Here is a 24,004-nt window from a genome sequence, read left to right on the forward strand (position 1 = left end):
AGCCTGCTTCTTCCTCTCCCTCTGGTGCCCCCCAGCTTGTGCTCACTTTCTCTTCTCTGTCAAATAAATAAAATCTTTAAAAAAATTTTAAATTCATCCAATTATTAAATATATTTTGGGTTACCTGATTTAGCACCTAACTTCTATTGCTTTTCAATATGAAAAATCAAAATCAAATATATTTTGTATTTTCATTCCTACTTAAAATCCTCCAGTAGCTTCATGCATTTATAATAAATTCTAAATTCCTTACCATTGCTTAGTAAATTCCCTGAAAAAGTTTTCTTCATTCACAGCCTTGCCTTGAACTGTTTCTCTCTAGCACTTGGTCTAGTCACATCAGCTTTTTTTCTCATAAAAGCTCTGATCTCCTTCGGGCCTTGCAGCAGCTGTCTCCTCTATCCTGAAGGCATGGAAGAACATGGCCTGTTACTAGTGTTCAAGTCTTAGCTCAGATGTCATCTCACTGAAACCTTCCATGGTCATCTTACCTATCTATGGCTTGTTTTGGAAATTTAAAGTAAATTTTAAAAAGATTTTATGTATTTATTCATGAGGTATAGAGAGAGACACAGGCAGAGGAAGAAGAATCAGGCTCCAGGCAGGGAGCCTGATTTGGGACTCGATCTCAGGACCCTGGGATCATGATCTGAGCCAAAGGCAGATGCTCACCAACTGAGCCACCCAGGTGCTCTAAAGTAAACATTATAGAGAGAAGAATTCCCATCACTGAGCTTTGGTAATTGTTAACATTCTGTTGATTGTGATCACTGGTTTAAAGTAGTTACCCCTATATCTCCTCTTGTCATTCTGTCGTATTGCTCTTTACAATTTTCTTTTTTTGCAGTTGTTTTTGTATACTTCCTTGACTGTTTCCCCCTAAGACTGAGTGTTCATTTGGACAAGGATGTGGTCTATCCTATTCACTCTCGATCCCCCAAGACATGAAATTGTGCATATAGTAAGTGCTCAGTAAATATTCATGGAATGAATGAATGAAATAAAGTTTCCTAAAAGCAGGGACTGTATTATGCATTTTTGTAATTTTAACTGTGCCTAGTAAAGAGCTTATTTACATATAGTAGACATTGAGTAAGTATGTAAATGTTTTTCTAAGCTATTGTTCCCCTTTAATGACAATAGTCTGCAGGATTTCTCTAATGCAAGGGAGAAGAGTGTAGTTTTGTTTACTTTGTGATTATGTAATGAGAATAGGTTTCTTATTGACTGGAGACTTTCTTCCCTTTCCCGGTTCACTTGGTTTTTAAATCTTCCTTGTTTGCTCGTAGGTAATTTGTAACACATTCTGGAAGCCAACATTTGTCTTTCCTTTTCCTGATCTATTGTTTCTAGAGCTTCAGAAAGTAAGAGCTAGAAAGAATGTGAGCGATAATTAAGTTTGGACTCAGTTTACAGATGAGGACATTGCCCAAGGTTATACAATAAATTAGTGGATTGAGTTGGGGTTAGATCCAAGATCACCAAGCCTAGCATTAAATAGTAGGGTGAGCCTTGAACATTTTCTCATTGTTTTGTGTTTATGAGTTCTGTTTTATCAGTTGAACTCTTTAGGTTCTCTGTATTATACCCTTGTAGTACTTTCCATAGTTTTTGGCACTAGGCACAAAGTAATATTTTTGGTTTAAGAGAATAGAGTGAAGGTATTGCTTTGAGGGTTACTTTAATATTCTCTTTTTACAGGATGATAGGCACTGAGGAGGGCACTTGATGGGATGAGCACTGGGTGTTAAACTATATGTTGGCAAATCAAACTTCAACAATAAAAAAATACATATATAAGTTTTAAAAATATTCTCTTTCTATCTGCCTTATGAGAAGAGACACCTGGAAGGCAGATCTGGATTCCTTGTGCAATGGGTATACAATAAGAATCAGGGACAGGACACATGAGATGGAGAGGATTAACAGAAGGCTACAGATGGTGGCTTTGCACTTTGGAACGAGGCCATCAGTTCCTGGTGCCCAATCCAGTGTGAAAGATCCATCTGGGCCTCCCTTGAGTACAAGAATGTGATGTAATGGACTTAGATTATAAAATCTGGGTTTTGTTGAAAGTAATTGTCAGGTTGAATAGGCATGGAAATGCTTGCTACAGAGACAAGATACAAAGAATTGAAGACTTGGATCACATAGGTCCTGAGAGAAGTCTTCTCTTTTCATTTAGTAAAATCCAGATCTTTGGTACCTTGTTTCCTATTCTAAATTTTTATCGAAAAGAAAACTTAAGTAAATGTCACAATTCAAAATAGTACCATTTTTGTAAAAAAAGATAATTGTAAAAATTTTTAGAAAATTAAGATGAGGGCAGCCCGGGTGGCTCAGCAGTTTGGCGCCGCCTTTGCCCAGGGTGTGATCCTTGAGACCCGGGATTGAGTCCCATGTTGGGCTCCCTGCATGGAGCCTGCTTCTCCCTCTGTCTGTGTCTCTGCATCTCTCTCTCTCTCTGTCTCACATGAATAAATAAAATCTTAAAAAAAAAAAAAAGAAAATTGAGATGAGCAGAAAGGAAAAACGATAGTTATTTTGAGCCTACGCAGGTCTCTCTATATATATGCAGACACATAGTTTTAAAATACAACACTATGTGATGTAACATTTTGTGTCCTTTTTAAAAGTAAAATATAATGAAGTCAGTGGTATTGTAATAGCTTTGGGTGCCAGGTGATAGCTATACTTGCAAGCACAACATAACTAGAATTGTTGAATTACTGAGTTGTGCACCTGACTAATGTAACATTTTGTGTCAACTATACTTCTATTTAAAAATAGGTAAATAAAATTAATAATGACCATTTCTTTTTATTTTTTCTTTTCTTTTTATTTTTATTTTACATGCAGATTTGTAATTCTGTCATTAAAATCAGATGTGGCTATGCCATCATTTATTTAATCACCTCCCTATTGTCGAGCATCTAGCTTTTTCCCAGTTTTAAACTGCTGAAATGTGTGTGTGTGTGTGTGTGTGTGTGTGTGTGTGTGTGTGTATGACTTAGGATCAAATTTATGGTGGAATTTCTGTGCTCGAGGTTATGTACCTGTTGTGTTTTTGTTTGTTTTTCTTTTTAAGTGATGTTTTTGGTTGTCATAGCTAATATTTTGATAACTTGCCCCATTTCTTATGCATGTCAAATAAATGATCTAGAACTGTGGTTGTAGTTATTACAGTATTCTATTTTTTTAAATTAATTTTTATTTATTTATTTAAAAATTTATTTATTTATTCATGAGAGAGAGAGAGAGAGAAAGAGAGGCAGAGACACAGGCAAAGGGAGAAGCAGGGAGCCTGATGTGGGACTTGATCCCTGGTCTCCAGGATCAGGCCTTGGGCTGAAGGCGGTGCTAAACAGTCCCCTGGGCTGCCCTAGATTTATTTTAGGTAGAGAACTTGCGCATGAGCAATGGGATGGCAGAGGGAGAGGGAGAAAGAATTTCCAGCAGATTCTATGCAGAGCAAGGAGCCTGAGTGGGGCTCAGTCTCACAACCATGAGATCATGTCCTGAGCTAAAACCAAGAGTTGGACACTTAATTGAGCCACCCCCAATTCTGGTATTCTTACCTATTTATTATAACTAGCTAGAACTGGAGAAGTATAATTTCGGTGTATTCAGTCTCCTTCCCTCAAATAAGGTAATAGGCATTTGTCATCATTGAATCTTCTATCCCTCACATTCACTCTTCAGCTACTTTTGTTTTGTGTGTGTGTGTAATGCACATTGGCTTAGCTCTCATTCTTAGTAATAAAGAAGCCTTTGGCTTCCAGTTCAAAATTCTGTAGTACTCACGAATTTTTGCATTGGGGGAGGGATATGAGGGCAGTTTCAATTTTGTGTGACCTTCAACAGAAGTAACTGATGGAAGGATATATAACTATACCCCCTATATGGGTCAGAAAAAAGGTAGGAGAAATTTTTTTTTAAAGATTTTATTTATGCATGAGAGACATGGAGAGAGAGGCAGAAAAATAGGGAGAGAGATAAGCATGCTCCCTGTGGGGAGCCCAGTATGGGACTCGATCCCAGGACCCTAGGACTCTGGGATCACGCCCTGAGCCAAAGGCAGATGCTTAACCACTGAGCCACCCAGGTGTCCCAGGAGAATCCTTTTTTCTGGAGGCTCTGCTAAAGGTAAATTAGGACTTCTGGGAGTGGAAAAATTGTGTCTGAGAGTCCCTCAGTATGCCTTTAAAAGCTCTTTGAAGTTATTCATGAAGATCAAAAATGATTTGAGTCTCCATTTGTGGTATGTTGTGTCTTCATGAGTAAACACTTGATGGACTTCTTGGTGCAAGTGACGGTGGAACTGTATTCACCTTCTTAGGAGACATCATCCAGTGCTGCCTTCCTGTCTCATGGCAATATGGATATAGCCAATCTACTTAGGTGTGCACTTACATTCTGTGTTTTGAACGGGATGTTCTCTTTTTGCAGATAGGCTCCAGTTTAATTTGTGATTACCATTTTGCAGTTTTCTTCAGGAAGCACTGTACACCACCTTCAAAACTGCTCAGAGGTGGAGATTGTCTAACCTCTGTCTCCACACCCTCTCTTGGGGCACACAAACCTTTCTTTGACTTTGTTGGAAAACACCTTTTCCAGAGCCTTAGATCTTTTACAGACTTTATAGTTAGTTTTGAGGCTGGTTTTAGATGAGTGGTATCTGTGATGATGTGGAACTCCTGCAAACTCCTGATCAGAATCAGAAAATTCTTGTGGGAAATTCTTGTGGGAAAACAAGCAAGTTTATAGTTTTGACCTTGGGAGCTAGAGTGTGAAGGAGAAAGGGTAAGTTGTATACTTCTAGCAGAGGATATGAGTTATTCTTTTGCAAGATTTGTTTCCAGGCAAATACCCTTTAAGATCTAGAGTTATACTTCTGAGGTCATAGTGTCTGTTTTTGCTTATATTTTGCTTATAATTGTTCATAACACATTAGCTTGTCTTGTTGTGATTGCTCCATTTAGTCAAACTTACTACTTCTGTACTTGCTTCACTTGTTTACTACTTTAGCATTTTTCAGATCTGTAGCTCTGAGCAGCAGGAGAAACATGTTTGGTGTCAGAGGATCCTCTTTGTTGCGGTACCTTAAATCTAGCTTTTCTTTTGGTATTCAGTGTATGGTTTATTTTTTTATATTTTTAAAAGATTTTATTTATTCATGAGAGAAGAGAGAGAGAGAGAGAGAGAGAGAGGCGCAGAGGGAGAAGCAGGCTCCATGCAGAGAGCCTGACGTGGGACTGGATCCCGCGTCTCCAGGATCACACCCCGGGCTGAAGGTGGCGCTAAACCGCTGGGCCACTGGGGCTGCCCCAGTGTATGGTTTAAACCTAGTCCTAATTTCACATGCATTTGGAAGATGGATTCAAGAATCACTCAAGATCTCTAGGAGGATGGAGTTCTCAATGATGACAGAATTTTGAAGTATATTGCAAGTAGTTTGTACTAAATGTGAATTACCTTAATGACAAATGATACACCTAAAAATTAAGTTGAGTAGACACAAGGTTTTCCTTGGCCTCTTTTCACAAGCTTTCTAGGATGGGAGAAAAGTTGTTGGGGTGGATTATATAGCTAGTGTGTGCTAGAGTCTATATGTAATTTACCTTTTGCCTTTTTAGTTGACATACCTAGTGGGGGGTGCTTCCATTTTTAAGGCACCCATTTCTTTTGTTTGTTTTTTTAAAATATTTTATTTCTTTATTCATGAGAGACATGGGAGAAAGCGGTACAGAGACATAGGGAAAGGGAGAAGCGGGCTCCATGCAGGGAGTCCGATGTGGGACTTGATCCTGGGACTCCAGGATCATGTCCTGGGCCAAAGGCAGGTGCCAAACCGCTGAGCCACCCAGATGTCCCAAGGCACCTATTTCTAACCAATGATGAGTTCCTGAAGTGAGGTTTATAAAGTAAAAGTTGCCCATACACAGTGTTAAAATGTTTTTTTTTTTTTTTTTTTTTATTAAATTGTTTCTTATTTGGAGGGTGGAAATGTGTCTAAGATGGTAATTCCATTCACTTAACAAGCCATTTGTGTTGGCATCCAGAGTAGCTAACAGTAGGCACCCAAGTATTTGAATAAGTGAGAATTATTTTCTTTTACCTGGAATCATATTAACACATTTATTTGGCTTTTAGTCCAAGTTACGAACTTTATTGTTTTTCTTCTTCCCTTCTTTATCCAGCATCTTACCCTGCCCTTTTGGCTCAGCGTTTTCATTCAGTATCCTACTCAAGTAAGAACATTAGGGAAACTACTTTCTGCCATATATTTCAAATAGAGTTCCATCATTTAACAGAATAATTCAGATGTGAATTGGTACATGGCTGGCATTTTGGATATAATTCATTAGAGCACTGGCAATATGACATAGCCCATAGTTTCTTTGATATTTTGTATGTTGGGCTGCCTGGGTGGCTTAGTTAAGTGTCTGCCTTCAGCTCAGATCATGATCCCGGGGTCTTGAGATTGAGGCCCCTCACCCCCAAAATCAGGCTCCCTGCTCAGCGGGGAGCCTGCTTCTCCCTCTCTCTACCCTCCACCTGCTTGTGTGCATGCCGTCTCTCTTTCAAATAAATAACATTTTATTTTATTTTTTTAAAGATTTTACTTATTCATTTTTTAAAGATTTTATTTATTTATTCATGAGAGACACAGAGAGAGGTAGAGACACAGGCAGAGGGAGAAGCAGGCTCCATGCAGGGAGCCCGATGCAGGACTTGATCCTGGGACTCCAAGATCACGTTCTGGGCCAAAGGCAGGTGCTAAACCGCTGAGCCACCCAGGGATCCCCCTCCTTAACCATTTTTTTGTGTTTGTTTCTTTGGTTTTCAAATATTGATAAAATCCTCCCTCCATTAATGCTCTGAATGATAAACTTAGTAAAGCCAGTACAGTTAAGGTCTTGTGCTCTAAACCTGAGCTGCTTGGATTCACATCATGGTCATACTGTGAATGCAGTGGACTTACCCAATTACTGTTCTAAGGTTTGGACTCTTAGATTGTTTCAAGTACCTTTTAAAATAAAATACCAGTGTTTATCAAATGTGCACATTTATGATTTCCATATTAATTTCCTACATGTATGAAAGGTATGAATCCTTTTAGTTTTTTAATACATATGTCACATTGACATTGTTGTCACATGTGTTCTCACAACAGAATAACAGTTAGTGAAAGTAGTAGTATTGATTAATTTGCTGCTCAAGTTTTACAGAGAGTAAGAAAAAAAATGTTAAGATGCCAGAGTTTTATTGCTACAGTCTTTGTTTAGGTGAAAGGTAAAATTGTGGCTCTCTGGAATTTCCACGGAAGCACAACTTTGGGATAGCTGAGATTTCTGTATATTGCAGAGTTCAGTACTGTATCACTTTATGACCTAAACTTTTAATTTATGCATTTTCAGAAGAAAATTTGATAATATACTTTTCCAGCCTTTTAAAAACATAATCAACTTTTAGTATACATACATTACACAGATTTATACTTAAAATACATTTGTGTTTCAGCAACAGTATATACCTTTGTAACCACCACCCCAAACAAAATACAGATCATATTCATTCCCCCAGAGTCATTCATGCTCCTGAGTCCTATCTGCTCCTATGTACAAATATACCCCCCCACACACACCCTGCCCTATGCAATCACTGATCTGATTTCTGTCACTACAGATGAGATTTGTCTCAGAAAACAAATAGAATCATACACAATGTATTCTTTTATGCCCTTCCCAATATAGGGTGTGGGGATATATTTTATCTAAAATATAGTTGTTGTTGTTGTTGTTGTTTTAAGATTTTATCCATTTATTCGTGAGAGACACACACACAGAGAGGCAGAGACACAGGCAGGGGAGAAGCAGGCTCCATGTAGGGAGCCCAACGTGGGACTCGATCCCGGGTCTCCAGGATCACACCCTGGGCTGAAGGTGGCGCTAAACCATTGAGCTACCGGGGCTGCCTTCTAAAATATAATCTTTTAAAAGATTTTATTTATTCATGAGAAAGAGAGAGGCAGAGACCCAGATAGAGGGAGAAGCAGGCTCCCTGTGGGGAGCCCAATGCCAAGACTCCATCCCAGGACCCTGGGATCACGCCCTGAGCCCAAGGCAGTTGCTCAACCACAGAGCCACCCAGGTGTCCCTCTAAAATATAATTGTAGTTGTACATCCTAATGCCTGCACTGCAGTGTAGAACCAAGATTAATTTCATTCTGTTGAACTGTGTATGTCTTTGCCCACTTCAGTAGCTCCACACTTAGGATTGGGTTGTCATGGGTTCTGTGCTGTCTAGCTTTTTAAAAGATTATTTCTGGCTCTTTACTTCATGTCAGACAACTGCTCGTTACTGCTATGTTTCTTGCCATTTTATCTGCATTTTTATCTTTCATAGACTAGTTCTATTAAACTTTTCAAACTTACTGTCCCTGTGCATTATAAATGCACATAATCTGTGCTTATAATTGTTTAGCAAAATGGTAAACACAGGTTCCTGATAAACATTTGCAGATGTGTGTCTGCAGGAGGGAACTTACCTTCCTGCACCCTTTCCTTGCTGCTATTTCCACATGTCCTTTGGCCATCATTCTGTGTGTCACTTATTTTCCCCCCTAATTCTCTAAGATGTCATATCAGCTAATTTATATTCTATCAGCTTTTGTACTTTATCGCACTCAATTATCTCTAACTCTCTCCCCTGTCCCCACCCAAACACGTACCCCAGTGTTCCTGCCTCTTGGGCTGATTGATATCCTCTCCTGCCAGCTTCCTCTGTAGTCTAGGATGCCCTGTCAGATTTTAATGCTGGAGAAAGAAGTGTTCCACCCGAACCCTAAATTGTACTTTGTGCAGCTTGACTTGTTTCTCTACATCCAGCCAAAGCTTCTTCAAAAACATCCAGTGGGAAGGCAAAGAGCAAACCCGCTTCATTCCTATGGGTTGTGGCTGCAGGTCTTTTGCTAGTTTTAAAAAGAGCTCACTGCCTGACTCTCAAATGACCCTGGAAACAATTACTTTGTGTAAGTTGTAGTTAATACACCATGACTACCCACTGTTTAATTATTTAGGAGAATTATGATCATGAACATCATTAAGTATATGCCACATTACCTCTGTTAGTTTATTTGACTAATACAATGACCTTTGTTTACACAGTTTGTTGTTAATGTTCCACAGTTAATGTGCTTACAGCAACTTAAATAGAACCCTGGTGAACATGATAGTATCGATCTTTGAGCATTGATCATAAGCCTGATCATTTATATACATGTTGCTAGCTTTTTGAATTGTAGATCTGTTTAATGTCAGGCTCTTAATATACCTTATTTCAGTTTTTATAACAACTCTCAGATAGCATTGTTATTTCTTTCACAGATCAGGAAACTGAAGCTTAAATTAGTTGAACTAATTGACTCTTGGTTTTGAGGATATTTGGTTTTGAGCTATTTTATTTTTTTATTTTTATTTATTTTTTTTAAAAGGATAGTATCCATAAACATTTTTTTTTTTTAATTTTTATTTATTTATGATAGGCACACAGTGAGAGAGAGAGAGAGAGAGGCAGAGACACAGGCAGAGGGAGAAGCAGGCTCCATGCACCGGGAGCCCGACGTGGGATTCGATCCCTGGTCTCCAGGATCGCGCCCTTGGGCCAAAGGCAGGCGCCAAACCGCTGCGCCACCCAGGGATCCCTATTTTATTTTTTTTGAGCTATTTTAAATGAAGATACTATAATACTTACCTTACAAGGTTGTTGGGAAGATTACAAACAGTGTATGTGTAACATATCAAGCATAGTGCTTGACACCAAAATTATACAGACACGTTTCCTGTTCTCAGGTAAATTTATGGTCTAGAACATCTTTTAAAGCATCTTAGCCTTTGTTTGAATTTGTTCATCTCTATCAGCATGAAATTATTTGTATATAGATTTTGAATAACTGCCATCCGTACTTTGCTTTTTATATACTACAGCTCATCTTGAGCTCAATAAATTAAAATATGAGCATTAAAAAACCACATATCCATTTGAATGGTATCATTGGAGCATTACTTCAACGTGAAAAACAACCACAGATTGAACCACAACCCATTTCCTGGTATTTATTTCAAAGACTACCCTCCACACTGCTCCTCTTGCTCTGTAACAGTTCATTGAGATACTCACACCCATGCAATTCACTCATTTAAAGGATACAATTCAGTGGTTTTAGTATATTCACAGAGCTTTGCAAACCAGTAAGCACCCCAATCAGTTTTAGAACATTCATTTGCCACCCGTTAAGAAGAACCCAAACCTTTGGTAATCACTCTCTACTCTTCTCTCTTCCCCACCCCATTATGTGGAAACCAGGAAGCTACTTTTGTCTCTGGATTTGCCTGTTCTGGACATTTCCTGTAAATGGAATCATTCAAAATACAGCCTTTTGTAACTGACTTCTTTCACTTAGTATAATGTTTTTTAAGGTTTATCCATGTCTTACAAGTCTTAATACTTCATTCCTTGATTGCCAGTTAGTATTCCATTGTATGGATTTACCACATTTTGTGTATCCATTCATCAGCTGATAGACATTTAGGCTGCTTCCACTTTTGGCTGTTACAAGTAATGCTGCCTACCTTGTAATTCATGTATAAGTTTATGCGTGAACATAGGTTTTCATTTCTCTTGAAGAACTGCCAGACTTTTCCAAAGTGGCTATGTATTTCATATTACCACCAGCAGTATATGACGGCCCCAGTGTGTCCCTATCCTTGTTTATACCTATATTTTTAATTATAGCTTTCATAGACTTTTACATATCGGTCTTGGTGATGGATGCTTTAGTGGTATCTGTAAACATGACACACTATGTAGTGTTTTTCCTGGTGCTTCTGATTGCTAAAGTGCTACACTCACTTTGGGGTGGAGAACTTAGGTCCTTGGCAAACTGGAGGGTTAATTCTTTGACCTCATACTACTGCTATTGCTTACTGGTTAAAGTACGTATGTGGTGAAGGCCTTTTCAGTAGCAGTCAATAGATTCTAGTAGAAATGTTGCTAGTATATTACTCAATTTGGGGAAAGTTTACATGTGGAATTGATGAAGGTATTTTAAACTTTGTCAGTAACACATATCAATTCAAATCCCGTGGTGATTTGGTCAGAGAAGTTAAAATTCACTGAGGTTAAGCATTAGACTGGTATTCTCTCCTTGCAATTGCATTGTAATTTTTATTTTTATTTATTTATTTATTTTTAATTTTTATTTATTTATGATAGAGAGAGAGAGAGAGGCAGAGATACAGGCAGAGGGAGAAGCAGGCTCCATGCACCGGGAGCCTGACGTGGGATTCGATCCCCGGTCTCCAGGATCGCGCCCTGGGCCAAAGGCAGGCGCCAAACCGCTGCGCCACCCAGGGATCCCGCATTGTAATTTTTAAAAGTTTGTTTGTAATCTCTACAGCCAGTGTGGAGCTTGAACTCACCACCCTGGTGGCATCAGCCCAGACATCCGAAGTCAAATGTTTCTCCCACTGAGCCACGCAGGCCCCTTACTTTGTTATTGTTAATCTTCAGACGCTATTAAATGCATTCTGAAGGGGATGATATTTCCCTAAAGGGGTTGAAAATTGTTTTATTTTTGGGTGTAAAGTGAAAAAAAACTTAGCTTATTACAGTGGTTTATGGCCCTCCAAAGAGCCACATACATAAACTGCTACACAGTATATCTATGAGATTAAAATTTTATGGTTTGGGATGATTAGGAAAATATTATCAAGGGGCCCTTGGGTGGCTCAGTCAGTTGAGCCTTTCTAGGCTGCTGTACTAGAATTTATTTTTCAGACTTGAGTATGTTTGGAACCACTAGATTACTTGTTTAAAGTACAGCTTTTGAAGCTCTACCCCAGGTAATATGATTTGGGGTTGGGTCCTAGAAATTATCATGCAGGGATCCTAAAGACCTTTTTGTTTGTTTTTTGCAGGGTTGGCCTGGGGGCATGGAACCCTGTATTAAATGGTAGCAATAGAAAATTTTTAGGGACAAATACTGGTCTAACTTTGTTTAGTGAGCATTCACCTATTCCAGCAGCCTAGAAATAAATACTCCCTAAGCATGGATTAGAACTTTTTTTTCCTGGCTGAACTGTTAGTGTTTCTTGCTTTTCTGGCTTGCTTATGGTTTGCTTATATATTTTTTCTTTATCAGCATCTTTTGTAGCCATTTAGGGTGATAGGATCCTTTACCTATCCCTGTTCAGAACAAAGAGAATGTTAGTCCTCTTTTCTTAACTAGTCAGAGAATATTCCTTAAATCCTAGATGCTGTAGGGTGAAAGGATAGTGTCAAAGTCAAGGGGAACTTGAAGAGGAGAGGAGAAGAGCGTTATCTGGAACTGATGGAAAAAAGAACCATGAATGTTTAGCCTGGAAATGACGCATACGAGGCATTGCCCAAATACAGACTAAATTGCCACTCACTGTAATTGTAGAACTGGACATCAAAACGCAGATACCTATGGGCCGGACAGATGTTCAGTGAGGGAGTGGGCATGATGTACAGTTGATGAACAGGAGAGTGCCTGTCCATTGTAAAGGAGGGCAGCCCCACTCATTATTAGCTCCAGCTGAATCTTGTCATGAAGAACCGTGAATCAGAACCAGATTTCTTTCTTAAAGATTTTATTTATTTACTCATGAGAGACACACAGAGTGAGGCAAAGACACAGGCAAGAGGGAGAAGCAGGCTTCATGCAGGGAGCCCGATGTGGGACTCCCATCCTGGAACACCAGGATCACATCCTGAGCCAAAGGCAGGTGCTCAACCACTGAGCTACCCACGCGTCCCCAGAACCAGATTTCATTTTTCAAGAGAAGTATCCAGACTTTATGTAAACTCTCCCAAAATTTTTTTTAACATTACATGATCAAATAAATAAAAACAGAACTACAGGCCAAAAGAAACATTTTTGCATGCCATCAACTTGCATTCTCATGTATCAGATGAATTTGAACCCATAAATCTTTTCAAATTCTGTGATTAAGACAGATTGCCCAAAACAAGGATTTACTTATTTATAAGACCTAGACCTCTGCAACAAGATTGTAAAGCAAGGTACAATTTGGAGAGGGATTGTATAACTTCAAGAGTGTAGTTCTGTGAATTAGTTTATCACAAATTGAGATTCATGGTGCAGGCATCTCGTCTTCTCTAAATTTAGGAAGTCTTAGGACCCCGATTAGACTTATGTATCTTGACAAAGGCAGGTTTGAGGGGGAGTTAGCAAGTGGGATTGGTCACAGGACATCCATTTTTGTCTAATCCAGTGAAAATTCTGGACAGGCTCTAAATACATTTAGCCCAGAATGGGCTTACTGGATCTCTGTTTACCACCACCCTCAAGAAAAATTAAACTAATAGAAGCAAGACTCTCCAGCTTACCCCACTTAAATGATTATTTTCTCATGGTTGTCCTATCCCCTTAGATTATACAGTATCTCTGACCATTAATTACTATGTTGTATGTTCTGAAATAACCTGTTTTGGGACATAGACTATAAATCCTACAGGGGGATCAGAAAAGTTGAATTCCCCAATTTCTTCACTTTCTTAGAATATAACTTGCTGTTAATTTTAATTATACTTAATTACAGTCAGAGTTGAATTCAGGCTGTTAGGTAAAGCATTATATACAGTGATGTACAGTACTTTGATTATAGCAACATTACCTATTCCTAGTTTATCACACAAAAATTTGGAGTGGCTTAAGACTTGGGTCAATTAAGAATTCTTTACATGCTGTTTGTTTGTTCCTACCTTTGACATGTGTTTTAGTAACCTTGTTTAATGGTCTTTCATCAGATGTGTAAGCTCTGTCCCTTTGAATAATTAATGTCCCTTTTGAGTTAATTACTCTTTGGGTTACTGATTTTGAAAAACCTATATTTGTATCACTACTGATTCTGACAATCCTTTTCTCAAATTGAGATGCCTTCTATGCCTACTCATTGTTGACTGAGTTTGTCACCACCGAGCTTTCCCCAAACAGGGATGTCCTGTGGGACCAGTATCTGTTCTCTGTCAGGAAGAGGCTGTATAAATAGCTGTGCACATACTCTAGAGGAGGGGAAGGAGGAGAATTTAAGTTTTGGGCCCCAGATGTGAACTCCTCCTGTTTTTGTTTTAGGATAATTAATGTTTCCTTAGATGGAGCTACACTTTGGGCTCTTTGGCTTCTGGCTTCTGAATCTGCATCCTTTAGGCATAGACTGGGAGTGGGGGAGATGGAGTTTGGATTTCATGTCATCCCAAAATGAATGAAGTAACATGAGAGCATTGCTTTTTTAAGCTTGGACTTGAGGCTAGAAAATGGGTTCTATGAAGGTGAAAACTATCCCCCCACAATCCTAGTGACTTGCGAGGAATTAGATTGTAAACAGTCTATTATACTCTCTGTGACTTCAATTCTTAGAGATTCTGTTGGGGTTTGTGGTATTTACTTCAAGATTCTCGGGCTGAATGTTTGTGTTATAAGGTGGTCTTGTTCTGTCTGCCATCCTGCCTCCCTTGGCCTTCTAATTAGATAAATTCCCCCTTCTGCTCCCAGACGTCTCCATCTCTTCGTCCCCTGACACAGCAATCATTTATCAAGTTGTTTCACGCGTTGTCGGGAGGGGGGCCCCCGGGGACTCGAGTTTGTTTCGTCCCTTTGTTGGAGCTCCACAGGATCATCCAGCTTAGTCTCCAGCCAACTGCTGAGAGTTGCTGGACTACAGGAGCAAGTGTTAAAGGGGTCCCCTTTCATCTACTTACTGCTACTTCAATCTTTTATTTTAAATTCCAGCTTATTGCAACTGTAATCACATACATACACTTTCTGGACATGATGTAATGTTGAGAGGGTTTTTTTTTCCCCCATTTTTATCTGAATCATTGAAGATATGGAAATAGATTTTTAGTCTCTTTTTTTTTTTTGTTATTTCTTGTCCATTTTCTGTTCTCTCATTACTACACTGCCTGTTTCCAAGTGGCAGATTACTAGAGATAGATTAGAGATAGATGTAGTAAATGGGAGTTCCTATATTTATAAGACTTCTTTACGGAAATGCTGTAACTTACCAAGGTGTCCTTTTTTCTGATGTCACATTTCACTATCAATAGAAATATCTGAGCAATTAGGAATAAAAATGTTTTAAATTGTATCAAACTTGTAGTGCAAGGTGCTTGCTAACAATTATTGCTTGTTAGTAGGAGTTATGCAAGTTATTGAAAATATCTAAAATAAAGTAAAAGGAAAAATAAAATTAGGCCTATGGATATAGTGCTATGGATATAGTGTGAATGGTAACCAGTTACCATGAATTTGAAAGATGAATGTTGCTTACTGTAACTTAAGAGTTTAAAGGACAGTGTTTATTTTGTGAGGTAATAGTAGTCAGACTGTAATGTAATGAAGCTTCTGAGAATTTTATCAGATTCTGGAATATTTCTTCTCAGTACTTTATTATAAAAACTTTAACGTGAACAGAAGGTTGAGAGGAATATGTGTTATATTTTGGGTTTAAATATTTTTCTTTCCTTTACCAGGTTGAGTAAAACATGGAGTAATCTCACAATGCATTGTAAAGTTACTCTTGGAACCAAAATAATGAGGAAAAAATCCTCCCGATGACATGTGTTAAAAAGTTTGAATTCTATAATGAGCCTGTTTACTGTAGACAAGACAAGCCTAGAACCCAAAGTTCTATAGTGTCACTAATCATTGAGTTTAGTAGGGAAAATGTTGACCCTCCTCTTTAGGTATTTTATGTTGGAAATAGTCACCTTAATTAGACTTGTCACCTGAAAAACAGTTTATAATGAACAGTAAAGTGTCCTGAGTTCTGTGACTTTTATTTTTATTTTTTTAAAGATTTTATTTATCTATTCATGAGAGACATAGAGAGAAGAGAGAGGCGGAGACACAGGCAGAGGGAGAAGCAAGCTCCATGCCAGGAGCCTGATGTGGGACTCGATCCTGGGACTCCAGGATTGCATCCTGGGCCGAAGGCAGACAGACGCTTAACCACTAACCAGGGATTCACCGAGTGCTGTCACTTTTAACATCAAAGTGAGCCCACATGATTTCCCCTAGGATATATACTTATTGGAGTATTTTTCAGCTATGAACCTGCAGTGCATTATTTCTCATTGATTTTCACAGTAAAACTATAAAATTATACATTGCTGATAAAAAGGTTTTTCCATATATAATAGTACTGCTCAAATATCACTAATATTTAGCTGTATTCCAAGTTAAGAATATGAAAGCATGGAGACCTTGTGTTAATTCTGAAAATTTAATATGTACTGTTTGCCAGATACTCTTTTAGCCAGAATATAGCAATAAATAAAATACACAGAAATCTGCTTGGAGCTTATATTCTGTGGAGGGAGACCTGTCAGCCACTTCATTTTCTTTTCTTCATTCTAAAGCAGGCGTTGGTGAGTTTTTGTAAAGAGCTAGTTTTTGTTAGAATTACTGGACTGTATAAATAATTGGATAAGGCTGTGTTTCAGTAAATCTTTATAATAAGGAGCAGACCATAGTTGGGCATCCTCAGTTCTGAGCAATAAAAGGACAAATAGTATATCATTAAAAACTTTCTTAAAAAGATTTATCCATTTACTTGAGAAAGTGGGAGCCTATGGGGGGGAGGGGCAGAGGAAGAGAATCTCCAAGTGGACTCCCCACTGAGCAAGCCTGCTGCAGGGCTATTCTAGGACCCCTGAGATCATGACCTGAACCAAAACCACGAGCTAGATGCTCAACTGACTAAGCTATTCAGGTGTCCTGATCATTAAAAAAAAATAGATTTAAAAAATTTTTTTACTTTAAAAATTAATTAATTAATAATGACGGAGAGAGCATACAAGGTGGGATACGGGCAGAAGGAGAGAGGGAAGTAGATTCTCTGCTGAGACAGGGAGCCTGACCTGGAGCTCTATCTCAGTACCCAGAGATCATGTCCTGAGCCAAAGGTGGATGCTTAACTGAACCACCCAAGTGCCCCATAAAAATTTTCTTCTTTTAAGATTTTATTTATTTATTGGAGAGAGAAAGAGAGTACACAACCAAGGGGAGCAGGAGAGAGAGAGAGAGACACAGGATACCTGCTGAGCAGAGAGCCCAACATGGGGCTCGATCCCAGGACACTGGGATCATGACCCGAGCCAAAGGCAGATACTTTAGCTGATTGAGCCACCCAGGCACTCCCCCCTCGTAAAAAAAAAAATTTTTTTTTAAAAGATTTTATTTATTCATGAGAGACACAGAGATGCAGAGGGAGAAGCAGGACCTCAGGATCATGACCTGAGCCAAACAAAGATACTCAACTACTAAGCCACCTAGGTGCCCCCCCCCCCAATAAAGTTTTTAAAAATTACATTTGTAGAACAAAAGATAACATTAAGTCACCGGACAAACACGAGGTTTAAGAGAAAAATGGGCAAAGCAGATGACAAGGAGTCAATACTTTTTATACACATACCTCTCAAGGGAATAATGGGCAAAGGATATGAAAAGACAAGTCATAGAAGAACAAATCTAAATGGCCAACAGATGTCTAAAATGCTCCTCTGGCTGGCAAAACTTAGAAGATTGGTAATATCTACTACTAAAGTAGTCCTTTACTTTCACCTTCTGTGGTTTCAGTTATGCAGTCAAATCAGATGTCCGGAAGCAGATGATCCTTATAACTTTAGAAGGTTGGTGCTGGGCCGACTCAGTCAGAAGAGCATGCAACTCTTGATCTTAAGGTCATGAGTTCAAGCCCCATATTAGGTATAGAGATTACTTAACTAAATAGATAGATTTTTTGTTTTTTTTTAAGGAGGTTGGTAGTAGCATAATGCTGTCACAATGCCTGTGTAAGTCACTTTTCTTCATGTCATCTTGTAGGCATTTTATCATCTCACATCGCAGGAAGGTTGAGTTCAGCACAGTAAGATATTTTAAGAGAGAACAAGAGACCACATTCACATAATTTACTATAGTATATTGCTAAGATTTTCCCTTTTTTAGTTTTTATCAGTTGTTTACTGTACCTTGTTTATAAATTAAACATCATCATAGGCCTTGTATATAAGTATATATAGGTTTTGATACTCTGGTTTCAGGAATCCACTGGGGGTCTTGAAATGCAAACTCCTCAAATATGGGGGAAGTAACTGTATTGGAAGATTAAAGGGTACTCTTTTTTATATATTTCTGATGGAAAATGAGATTGATACTGCCTTTTTGAAAAATGATCTGACAGCTATTAATACTAAAAACTACATAAATTTTATACTTTTTTTTTTGTCCCAAAATGCAGTGCCTAGGTTGGGTGTGTATGTGTGTCTGTGTATGTCGTATTTCATTATGGTTGTATTTCATTTGTATTAAATATATTCATAATATTGTATAATCATCATTATAATATCCATCCTAAGCACACTCTTTTTGTCTTGTAAAATTGGAACTCCTATACCTGTTAAATGGTAACTTTCCACCCCAGTCCCGTCCCCCCAGTCCCCCAGTCCTGGCAACTACCATTCTACTTTCCAAGATTTTGACTACTCTCAGTACCTCATATAAGTGGAATCATAGTCTTTGTCTTTTTGTGACTGGCTTATTTCGTTTAGCACAATGATCTCCTGTTTCATCCATGTCGTAGCATACCCTTTTAAGGCTGAAAAACATTTGATTTTATGTATATATCACATTTTGTTTATCATCTGTTGATGGCCGCTTGGTTTGCTTCCTCATTTTAGCTGTTGTGAATAATGTTGCTATAAACATGGATGTACAAACATCTCTTTGAGACCCTGCCCTCAGTTCTTTGGAGTATATAATCAGAAGAGGAATTGCCTGTTTATAATGGTGATTCTATTTTTAACTTTTTGAAGACCCACCACATTGTATTTCTCAGTATGTCTTTCATTTGTTATTCCCTTCAGTGATGTGCAAGGGTTCTAGTTTCTTCACATCTTTACCAATGTGTTCTTTTCTTTTATAACAGTAGTCATCCTAATGGTTGTGAGGTGATAATCTCGTTGTAGTTGTGATTTGCATTTCTGTCATGATTCCTGCTATTAGGTAATTTTTTATGTGTTTATTGGCCATTTGTGTATCTGTTTTGAAGAAATGTCTATTCAAGCCTTTGCCTATTTATTTGTGAAATTTTATTTTTAAGTAATTTCTGTGCCCAAAGTGAGGCTCAAACTCACAACCGCAAGATCCAGAGTCACATGTTCTACCAGTTGAGCCAGTCAGGCACACACACCCTCCTTTTTTCTGCCATTTTTTTTTAAAGATTTTATTTATTTATTCATAGACACAGAGAGAGAGGGGCAGAGACACAGACAGAGGGAGAAGCAGGCTCTACGCAGGGAGCCCGATGTGGGACTGGATCCTGGGTCTCCAGGATCACACCTCAGGCTGCAGGCGGCGCCAAACTGCTGCGCCACCGGGGCTGCCCTTCTGCCATTTTTCAAACAAGTTTTGGGGGTTTTGTTGAGTTGTAGGAGTTCGTTCTCTCTCTCTCTCTCTCTCTCTCTCTCTCTCTCTAAGATTTTATTTATTTATTCATGAGAGACACACACAGAGAGAGGCAGAGACACAGGCAGAGGGAGAAGCAGGCTCCATGCAGGGAGCCCAATGTGGGACTCAATCCCAGGACTCCAGGATCGTGCCCTGGGCTGTAGGCAGACGCTCAACTGCTGAGCCACCCAGGCATCCCAGGAGTTCTCTATATATTCTGGATATTACCCTTTATCAGATACATGATTTATAAATATTTTCCCATTTGTGAATTGCCTTTTTTTTTTTTACTCTGTTGTCAGTGTCTTTTGATGTGTATAAACTTCCAAGTTTTCACGAAGTCTATGTTGTCTGTTTTATCTTTTGTTGCCTGTACCTTTTGTTGTCTTATGCAAGAAATCATTGTTATGAAGATTTTTGCCCTGTTTACCTTTAAGAGTTTTATACTTTTAGGTTTTACATTTATTAGATCTCTGATCCATTTTTAGTTAAGTTTTGTATATGGTGTGAAGTGTAAGGGTTCATTGTTTTGCATGTGGTTATCCAGTTTTCCCAGCACCATTGGTAGACAGACTGCCCTGGGCGCCTGGGTGGCTCAGTCGGTTAAGCATATGGCTTCGGTTCTGGGATTTATAGTCCACATTGGACTCTCCCCCCCTCGCCCCCTTTGTGTTCTCTCTCCTCTATAAAATTTTTTTTTTTTTAAATTGACCTTTTCCTATTGTTTTTGGTCCCATTGTCAAAAATTATTTGACTGAAATGTGCAAAGATTTATTTTTGGATTCTCAATTGTATTCCATTGGTCAGTCTCTCTCTTTTAAGTATAATCATTAACATACAGTGTTAGATTCAGGTGTACAATATAATTCACCAAGTCTATGCATTACTCTGGCTCACCACAGTAAGTGTATTTTTAATCCCCTTTATTCCACTATCCCCTCACCCACTTTTCCTTTGGCAACCACTAGTTTGTTCTCAGTATTTAACAGAGTTTGTTTTTGGTGTTGTTATCTTTTTTCTTTGTTCATTTGTTTCTTAAACAATCCATAAGAGTAAAATCATAAGGTATTTCTGGCTTCACCTAGCATTATACACTCTTGGTCCTTTCTTTTTTATGGTTGAGTAACATTCGTGTTTATATATACTACATCTTCTTTAAACATTCAACTATGGATGGGCATTTAGGTTACTCTTTATCTTGGCTGTTGTAAATACGCTGCAGTAAACATAAGGGTGCATAAATATTCTCGAATTGCTGTTTTTCTTTTTTTGAGGTAGATATCCTGTAATGGAATGACTAAATCATATGAGTAATTCTATTCTTAATTTTTTGAGGAACCTCCCTACTGTTTAACTCAGTGCACCAATTTGCATCCCCACCAACACTTGTTATTTTCTTGTGTTTTTTATTTTAGCTATTCTGACGGGTGTGAGGTGACATCTTACTGTGGTTTTGATTTGCGTTTCCCTGATGATAAGTGATGTGGATGGAGCATCTTGTCATGTGTCTGTTGGCTATTTGGAGATCTTTGGAAAAATGTCTATTCAGCTCCTCTACCCATTTTTTAAAATGGATTATTTGTGTTTTTTGGGTTTTTTTGGTGTTGATTTGTATAAGCTCATTTTATGTATTTTGGATATTAACCTTTTATTGGATATGTCATTTGTATTGGATATGTCATTTGTAAGTATCATCTCCCATTCAGTAGGTTGCTTTTTTGTTTTATTGATGGTTTCCTCTGCTCTGCAAAAGCTTTTTATTTTGATATAGTCTCTATAGTTTGTTTTTGTTTCCCTTACCTGAGGAGACCTATCTAGAAAATTATTTTTATGGTTAGAAATCTCACATTTAGGTCTTCAGTCTGTTTTGAGGTTATTTTGTGCAAGGTGTAAGAAGTGGTCTAAGTTAATTAATTCTTTTTTGCATGTAGCTAGATGTCTAGTTTTCCCATCAGAAACTGCCCTTTTCCCATTGTGTATTCTTGCCCTTTTGTCATCAAGTAATTGACCGTGTCATCCTGGACTTATTTGTGGGTTCTCTCTTCTGTCCCATTGATCTGGGTATATACTTTTGAGCCAGTATCTTACTGTTTTGGTTATTACAGCTTTGTAGTATATCTTGAAATCTGAGATTGTGATTCCTCCAGTTTTGTTCTTTGTTCTCAAGATTGCTTTGGCTATTCAGCTCTTTTGTGTTTCCATACAAACGTTATCATTACTTGTTCTGGTTCTGTGAAAAAATGTTATTGGTATTTTGATAGGGATTGTATTAAATCTGTGGATTATGGACATTTTAACGATACTGGTTCTCCAGCATGGGTTATCTTTCCATTTGTGTCATTCTCATTTTCCATCATCACATGTTTTGTAGTTTTCAGGGTATGGGTTTTTCACCTCCTTGCTTAAGTTTATTTTGAGGTACTTTTGTTTTTGGTGTAATTGTAAATCGGAGTTTTTTCTTAACTTCTCTCTGCTACTCAGTGTTAATATATAGAAATTCAGGAGATTTCTTTATATTTTTGTATCTTGAGACTACTGAAGCTACTTATTTCTAGTATTTTTTTGGTGGAGTCTCCTGTTTTCTGTATATCACATAATATCATCTGCAAATAGTAAAAGTTTTACTTCTTCCTTATCAGATTGAATTCTTTTTGTTTTTCTTTTTTGTTTGACTACTGGGGCTAGGACTTCTAGTACTATATTGAATAAAAGTGGTAATGGTGGTGGATATCCTTGTCTTGTTCCTGATCTTAGAGGAAAAGTTCTGTTTTTTATCAGGGCATGATGTTAGCTGTGGGTTTTTCATATATGGCCTTATTATGGTGAGGTATAGTTCCTCCAATTCTACTTTGTTGAGAGTTTTTAAATCATAAATGGATGTTTTAGTTTGTCAAATGCTTTTTCTGCATCTATTCAGATGATCATATGTCTTCCTTTATGCTATTACCACAGTGTTTTGATAACTGTGCTTTGTAGTAAATTCTGAGGTAAGGAAGTATGAGTCCTCCAGGTTTGCTTTTTTTCACCTGTCTTTGTTTGGGATCTCCTGAGATTCCATATAAACTTTAGGATTTTTAGGATTAATTTAGGGTTTTTTCTCTTTCTGCAGAAAAAAATCATGGGGATTTAAAAAAATTATTTTATTTATTTATATATATTTATTTATGTACTTATTTGAGAGAGACAAAGTACAGGTGGGAGGAGGGAGAAGGACAAGGATACTCCCTGCTGAGCTCGGAGCCCCACAGCTCTCAGCCCCTGAGATCATGATCTTAGCCAAAGTCAGACACTTAACTGATTTAGCCACCCACGGATCCCATGGGGATTTTTTGATAGGGATTACTTTCAGATTGTGATTGCTTTTGGTAGTATTGACATCTTAAGTCTTTCAGTCCATAAACAAGGGCTATGTTTTCATTTATGTCTTCTTTCATTTCTTTCAGCAGTTTTGCAGTTTTTATTGTAGAAGTCTTTCATTTTGTTGATTGTTACACCCTAATTATTTTATCCCTTTTAATGCCATTTTAATTGGAATTATTTTTATAATTTCTTTTTGATCATTGTATATAGAAATGCAACTGAATTTTATATTGACTTTGTGTCCTAATGCTTTGTTGAATTTTTAAAAATAGTCTGTAGAGTTTTCTACATAGATCATATCATCTGTAAACAAATAATTTTATTTCTTCCTTTACAGTTTGAATGACATTTATTTATTTATTTTTGTCTAGTTGCTATGGCTAGAGCTTCCAGTACTGTGCTGAATAGAAGTGGTGGAAGTAGGCATCCTTGCCTTGTTCTTTTTTTTTTTTTTTTAAGATTTCATTTATTTATTCATGAGAATACAGAGAGAGAGAGAGAGGCAGAGACATTGAGAAAAGCAGAAGGAATCCATACTTGTAACATTGGTACATCAGTTATTGACATAGAAAATCGAGAAAAAAGGAAAAAGTTCCCAGAATGAATAGTATGGTCGCTTTTTAAATTTATGTAAACTGTGTTTGTATGTCTATAAATGTATATATTTATAGCATTTTTACTTTTTAAAAGATTTTATTTATTCATGAGACAGAGAGAGGGGGGGAGTGCAGAGACACAGGCAAAGGGAGAAGCAGGCTCCATGCAGGGAGCCCAACGTGGGACTCGATCCTGGGTCCAAGATCAGGCCCTGGGCTGAAGGCGGCGCTAAACCGCTAAGCTACCTGGGCTGCCCCCCCTCCCCTTTTAAAAGATTTCATTTATTTATTTATGAGCGACACAGAGAGAGAGGCAGAGACAGAGGCAGAGAGAGAAGCAGGCTCCTTGCAAGGAGCCTGATGTGGGACTCGATCCCAAGACCCCGGATCATGCCGTGAGCCAAAAGCAGACACTCAGTCACTAAGCCACACAGGTGTCCCGCATTTTTAAGTTTTTAACTTATTTTTTTAAAGATTTTATTTGAGAGAG

General features: G+C 38.0%; 1 protein-coding gene across 3 annotated transcripts in view; it reads left to right on the forward strand.

The window, feature by feature from the left end:
* CECR2 (CECR2 histone acetyl-lysine reader) overlaps positions 1-24,004 on the forward strand; it is a 172,977-nt gene that overhangs the window by 41,023 nt on the left and 107,950 nt on the right. The gene's annotated exons all lie outside the window — the stretch shown is intronic.

Source organism: Vulpes vulpes, chromosome 8 (assembly GCF_048418805.1).
Source record: "Vulpes vulpes isolate BD-2025 chromosome 8, VulVul3, whole genome shotgun sequence".
In the NCBI taxonomy this organism is placed as follows: domain Eukaryota; kingdom Metazoa; phylum Chordata; class Mammalia; order Carnivora; family Canidae; genus Vulpes; species Vulpes vulpes.